Source organism: Eutrema salsugineum, unplaced genomic scaffold (genome assembly GCF_000478725.1).
Source record: "Eutrema salsugineum unplaced genomic scaffold, Eutsalg1_0 scaffold_3, whole genome shotgun sequence".
Classification (NCBI taxonomy): domain Eukaryota; kingdom Viridiplantae; phylum Streptophyta; class Magnoliopsida; order Brassicales; family Brassicaceae; genus Eutrema; species Eutrema salsugineum.
In genome coordinates, this window is record NW_006256756.1 from 10,313,459 (window position 1) to 10,320,103 (window position 6,645).

Below are 6,645 nucleotides of genomic sequence, written 5' to 3' on the forward strand. Positions count from 1 at the left end.
TCACTAAGTAATGCATGTTCCACATGCTCTAGCAAGTTATCATTTATGATCACGGGAAAAGTAGAGTTCAGGCCTAAGAACGCATACCTGAGCCCTGTTGGTAGAGGCTTGAGCTCAACAGAGGGTGCATCCGCCTCATTCCAGTCCTGGTCCAGGCTGCTTTGGCTGGTGACTGGTTCCTTGATAGCAAAGACTTCAGAACCACTTTGTTCCAGCTCCAAGAACCTTGCTTCAGGACCCAGCTCTCTTGCATTGTCCAGATACATCTTATACCCTTCACTTGCTTCAGCCAAGAGCTCATTATCTCCTTGTTCTTGAGTTAGAGCAGCTTGAAGAGGATCCTCAGTGTTCAGTTCCTCAAGCAACTCATCAGCCAACTGGTCCATTGTCTCCACATAGAAACATTGACCTTCAATGGTGGGTTTCTTCATCATCTCATTCACATCAAACTTGAGCCTTTCAGACCCAAGTTGAAGCTCTATTATCCCACCTCTCACATCAATAATAGCTCCTGCAGTGGCTAAGAATGGCCTGCCCAAGATGAGAGGATCTACTGGTTCCTCATCCATTTCCAGCACAACAAAATCTGTTGGAACCTCAAAACCACCTATCTTGACAGGTAGATCTTCCAACATACCAACAGGCAATCTAACTGATCTATCTGCAAGGATAAGAGAAATCTTTGAAGGTTTGAAAACTCTAAAGCCCAGCTTCTGTGCTATGGAGAATGGCATCAAGCTGACTGATGCTCCTAAATCACAAAGACATCCAGAGAATAGAAGAGGTCCAATGGCACAAGGGAGTGTGAAGCTCCCTGGATCAGTTAACTTCCTTGGAATGGACTTCTTCTGAATGATAGCACTGCATTCATGACTTAGTACTACCATGCCTTGAAGCTCTTTTGTCTTGTTCAGAATTGCATCCTTCAAGAACTTCCTCATCTTTGGCATCATTAAGAATGCATCAATGAGAGGCATTGTGAGTGGTGTCTCTTTGAGTGCCTTCTCAAATACAGCTCTTGCCTTGTTCACTAGTTGCTTCTTAAATCTCCCTGGAAATGGGAGCTTGGGTTGGTATGGAGGTGGTGGCACATACTTCTTCTCTGGTTCTGGTTCCTTTGCTACCTCTTTACCCTTTTCTGTCCTTGGTTTCTCAGCAACTTGATCATCCTTTAAGGCTGCCTCCCCCTCAGGTTGATCATTGTCCTCAATGATCACTTTGTTGTTCTCAATACCAGGTAACTCCTTGCCACTCCTCAGTGTAATGGCTTTGGCATATTCCTTGGGGTTGGGTTCTGGTTTTCCAGGTAGGTGACCTTGGTTCCTTGAGCTTGATGCCTGGTTTTGCTTCAGTTCCTTGATTTCCTGCTGCATAGTCTGTTGACCCTGAAGTAGTTGTTGCAGAATACCAACCATATCTGTACCCATCTGTGGCTGCTGTTGAACCATTGGTGGCTGAAACTGTTGTTGAACCGGCGCCTGCTGTTGGAACTGTGGTGGACCAAACCCTGGTGGTGCCTTTGGCTGCTGTGAAGTGTAACCAGTGCCCTGAAATGGTTGCTGTTGCTGACCAAAACTCTGATTCTGACCAAATTGATTCTTGGGTTGGAATGACCCTTGAAAGTTGTTCTTGGGAACAAAGTTCTTTGGAGCTTGAGAATTGGGATAGACCTGGTCTTGTGGGTTAGCTACATTGGTGTTCCTGTAAGAGAGGTTTGGATTGGCATTACCATACTGATATCTTTGGAACCTCTGATTCCCAATGTAGTTGAGCTCCTCTTGGGTAAGACCTTCTTCACTTATGTTCTCAAAAATTTGAGAAGGTTCCTCATACTCTCCAACAAAATACATTGGCTTCTGAGTGGTGAATTTCAGCTTGTCCAATTCACTCCTCAACTCCTTAACTTCTCTGGTGAGCCTCTGTTCTGAGCTTGAACCTTCAGACCTATTTGATCTGTCATAGTCTTCACCATAAGTATCATTGCTCAATGCTAAGTTCTCCACTAGCTCTAAAGCAGCATGAATCTCTTTACCCAGAAAGTTCCCATTGGAAGCAGTATCCAGCTGGTTTCTAATCTTGGGAAGAGCTCCCCTATACAGTGTGCTGAGAAGAGAAGCCTCACTAAACCCATGGTGTGGGCATTGGTTTGTGTAGCTCCTGAATCTCTCATATGCTTCACCAAAACTTTCATTGCTTTGCTGAGTGAAGCTAGAGATTTGGTTCCTCAGTTTTGCAGTTCTTGAGGTGGAGAAGAACTTAGATAAGAAGGCTTGCTTGCATTGCTCCCAGGTTTGAATGGAGCCTCTTGGAAGATTCTTCTCCCATTGATGAGCTTTATCACCAAGACTGAATGGGAATAGTCTTAGCTTAAAGCTGTCTTCTGAAACTCCATTTATCTTGGTCAGATCACACACCTTATCAAACTGATCCAAGTGTTCCAAGGGATCTTCCATTGCTAACCCATGGAACTTTGAGTTCTGGACCATATTCAGCAATGATGCTTTCACTTCAAAGTTGTTGTTTTGCACAGGTGGTGCCTGAATACCAGCTCCATACTGATGAGCATTGGCCCTGTCATTCTCTCCAATATAGATTTGGGGTTGCTCATATCTTCTTTGCTGTGGTTGGAAAGGGTGGGGTTGGTGGTGCACCTGGTGTCTTTGCTGAACATTGGCCTGATGCCTCTGTTGATGAGCTTGAGCTTGTCCCTGGTGGACATAAGCTTGTTGATGGTGCACCTGTTCCTGCTGAACATTACCCTGGTGAAGCCCTTGACCAACTCCAATACCAGCTCCATGACCTTGAGCCTGTTGCTCCTGAACTGGTTGTTCTATATCTACTACGTGATCTCCTTGTTCTGCCATCTCAGTCTGATCAATTTGTCTACCACGTCTGTCTCTTCTCCTCCTTGGTACCAAAAGGTTGATGTTGTCGTTTAGAGGAAAAGGAGGACCACAGCTTCTTGATCTAGACCTGGTGTTCATACACCTGAAATCACAAACAGAACTTGAAAGGAATCAGTAAAAACAAGAAAGTAAGCACTTGATCTCAAGAACAGATCAGAGCTTAATGCTAATCAAACCACAATTTGGCAACGGCGCCAATTGATAGATAAGACTTTTTAGGGTCTCAGGGCTATCAATCCCCTTGTCAAAGTAGCACAAAGAGGTTAATCAATCCAAGAATGTGGTGATAGACACTAAGCTATATGATCAAGTTCTTAATTCAAGCAAACAAGATTGGGTTTTGGTTAACTAATGACAACTAACAAACTTAAACAGGTTTAAAGACTAATGACAATGACTAATCAAGAACTAAGCAATGACAAAGGATGTGAATATGATATGATGGAGGCATGAGATTCTAGACATGATAGTTGGTTAGGGTGCTTTGGTGCTAGACTAGAAATGCTAATGACAATGATGAGACATGATTCAAATGATTAAGAACTCAAATCTAGGTTAATCCTCTCATGAAGGTATTAACCCCTATACTAATCCATTTTCAAACCAAATTCCCATTTGTGAAACATGAATCAATATGCATTAACAAACAGCTCTTAATGATCATTCAAGCATTTAACAAATCATTCCCATGATGAAAAATTACTTAAACCTCTAACACAACTCTTTCAGGAATTTCATCAAACACTTTTGGTGCATGAAATTCCCAGAATCTAGATCTCAAGTGATTATCAAGGATCTAGCATAGAGAACAGCTGTTTAGAGAGATGAATCAATGAATCTAGCCCTAAGCACTCCTAATCTAACCTTTAGCACCCTAACCTACACATCTAGAACCTCATTAGGGTGACTACTCACTAATCATACTAATCTCTCTTAAACCTTTGCAAGTTGAGTAGATTAGCATGATTAATGATGAGAAATGGAGTGGAGATGATAGATTCAGAAGAAAACAGCTTTAAACACCCAGATCTCTTTAAACTCTCTTGATTAAACACTCAAATAAAAATATTTCTCTTCTTAATGGAGTCTTTTTTACCAAAGAGGCAAGAGACAAAGGGAATAAAACTTAATTCTCTCCCCAAAAAAACCCTAAAAAGTATTTATACTTCCTTAAAAACGAACCGGGTCAGCCCGGAACAAACCGGGTCCTGACCCGGCTTTAATGGATAAAGTGGGAATTACTGCGGGTCGGTCCAGTATGTCCCAGGTCGCACACCTAAGTCGCAGTAGATGAAGACTTGTCTTGTGAAGCCTGAATCGCCCTGTCTTAGCCGCACGCCTAAGTAGGAGTGTTTTGCGAGTGTTGCTGCGGCTTGGTCTCCTTCCTCTCCAACTCGCAGGGCTAAGGCGGTTTCTGGGGAATGTACAAACTGTGCGGGTTGGTCTCTATTGCACCCAGGTCGCAGGCTCAAGTCGGAGTGATTTGCGAGTGATCGTGCGGCATAGTTCCAGGCGCGGCTAACTCGCATGCCTAAGTCGCACGATTGTGGACTTAGCATTTCTCTTGCTCTTGAGCTTCAGACCTCTTCCAGTGATAGTTTACCCGCACATATCAACTCGCAGCATCAGCATTCAGGCGTTCATCTTCAGGCCTGCGGGTTAACCAAGTCGCAAGACCATCTCGCAGCATCCAGAGCAGCTTAGACCACTTCGCATCCCGGAGAGTGTAACTCCTATGAGACTTGTCCGAATTGAATGACTTCGGTTGCAGAAGACAGAGGACTCATTTATCTCCAACTTTGGTGAAGGAAGCTTCGGTGCTTGGGAAGTGTAAGGCTTCCTGGAGGGCACATCTTTGCAGTGCATGTACGCGACCAGAGAGAGGCGTCTAGACATGTGTCCATTCCGGAGACCGTATCTTTCTGCTCATAGATCCGAATTGAATGCTCTTGGACGTTCTGGAAAGAAGACTCAAATGTCTCTGGTTCTCATGAAGGACCCGGAAACTAAATCGGCCTTGAAGTGCACCGTCCTTCGCATCCTTTAGGACTGATCTGCTCGGTCCGGAATACCTGCGAGACTGGGGTTCCTTCCGACAAGCTTATCTCTCTGCTCACGCGTCCGAATTCCACGATTCCACTTGCTAAGAGACCGTGATGCAATGCTCTCCAACTTCTATGAAGCACCCGCCGTCTGAATCGGACCGGAATGCTCCCCGGACAGGCGATTTCTGAGACACGTTCATACCCGGAGATTTTGGCCGATACACTTCATTCGCGGTACATGAAAATGGCCGGTAAAGCTTCCCGCGGTACATGGAAATGGCCGGTAAAACCTTCCTGGCCAGCGAGAATGGCCGATAATCTCCCAGGACCCAATTTTTCCACTTTTTCAAGCTTTGCTCACCATTCCACCTCCTGGATTCATCTTTTCAGCTCCACATTCACCTGATAGACACTCAAAACATGCAATAGACTGATTGGGACCTAATGCATCTCCTAAGTTCTAAAACAAACCCTAAGGACCTAAAATGCATGAAATAAAACATGATTTGGAATGATTTATGCAACCTAAATGATGCAAATTATGAACATATCAGTGGATTAGGGTGCCTTCAGTGATAAACTAGTGAGCTAATGAACCATATTATCAAGCAAACCATTCAACTTAAACATCATTGATTAAGCTAATCCTCTCATGAAGGTATCAACTCCTATGCTAAAACAGTTTCTAACCTAATCATCATTAGTGAAACATGATTCAACAAGCATTAAGAATCAGTTTAATCTATCATTTAAGCATATAGACAATCATTCCCATGATGAATAATACTTAAACCTCTAACAACCTTGGTTCAGACATTTCATCAAACACTTTTGGTGCATGAAATGCCCAGAATCTAGACCACATATGATTTGTATGGATCTAGCATTAATAACAGGTTGTAGAAAATGGAATATGCATGATCTAACCCCTAAGCTCACTAATCTACCACTTAAGCACCCTAATCTACATATCTAAGACCTTAATATGGGTTTACTCACTAATCATGATCAACACACTAAATCTTTTGCAAGATGTGTTGTTAATCATGATTAGATGTGTGATTTGATGATAAGAAATGATAGAACAAGATGGAAAACACTCTTAAAATCGATATTAAACTCAAAAGCAAGGTATTAACAAGTGGTTTTTCACCAAAAAGGAAAAGGAGACTAAAGATAGGATAAAAGTTCTCTCCAAATTAGGTCTAAAAAGTATTTATAGAAACCTTGGACGAACCGGGTCAACCCGGAACAAACCGGGTACTGACCCGGCCTTGGTGGGTAAAGAAGGAGTTTGCCACGGTCTAGCAGGTTTTGGTCAGGCCATGGCAAGCGACCGTGTCAAGTCCTTCATCTCTTGTCCTTGGGTGAATCATAGTGCCACGGGTCTCCTCTGATCGTGATGCATGGCCGCGTCAAACGCCGAAAGATTGCACAAAGTTGCCACGGCCAAGTCCTAAACCGTGGCATGGAGACCGTGTCAAATGCCGAAGGATTGCACAAAGTTGCCACGGCCAAGTCCTAAGCCGTGGCATGGAGACCGTGTCAAATGTCGAATGTGAGTAAAGTCCTTCCGCGGCCAAATGTTACCTTGCCACGGTCAAGTGTAGGCCGTGGCATGAAGATCGTGTCAAACCCCGAAGAACTGCAATCAAGTGCCACGGTCAGATGTGGACCGTGGCATCCACTGTGCC

General features: G+C 43.8%; 1 non-coding gene across 1 annotated transcript; it reads left to right on the forward strand.

Moving 5' to 3' along the window:
* The first annotated feature begins 2,124 nt into the window (after window positions 1-2,124).
* On the forward strand, window positions 2,125-2,231 carry LOC112085544. The gene has a single exon (XR_002898847.1). It is a non-coding gene; the product is annotated as a small nucleolar RNA R71 (small nucleolar RNA).
* Window positions 2,232-6,645: the final 4,414 nt, after the last annotated feature.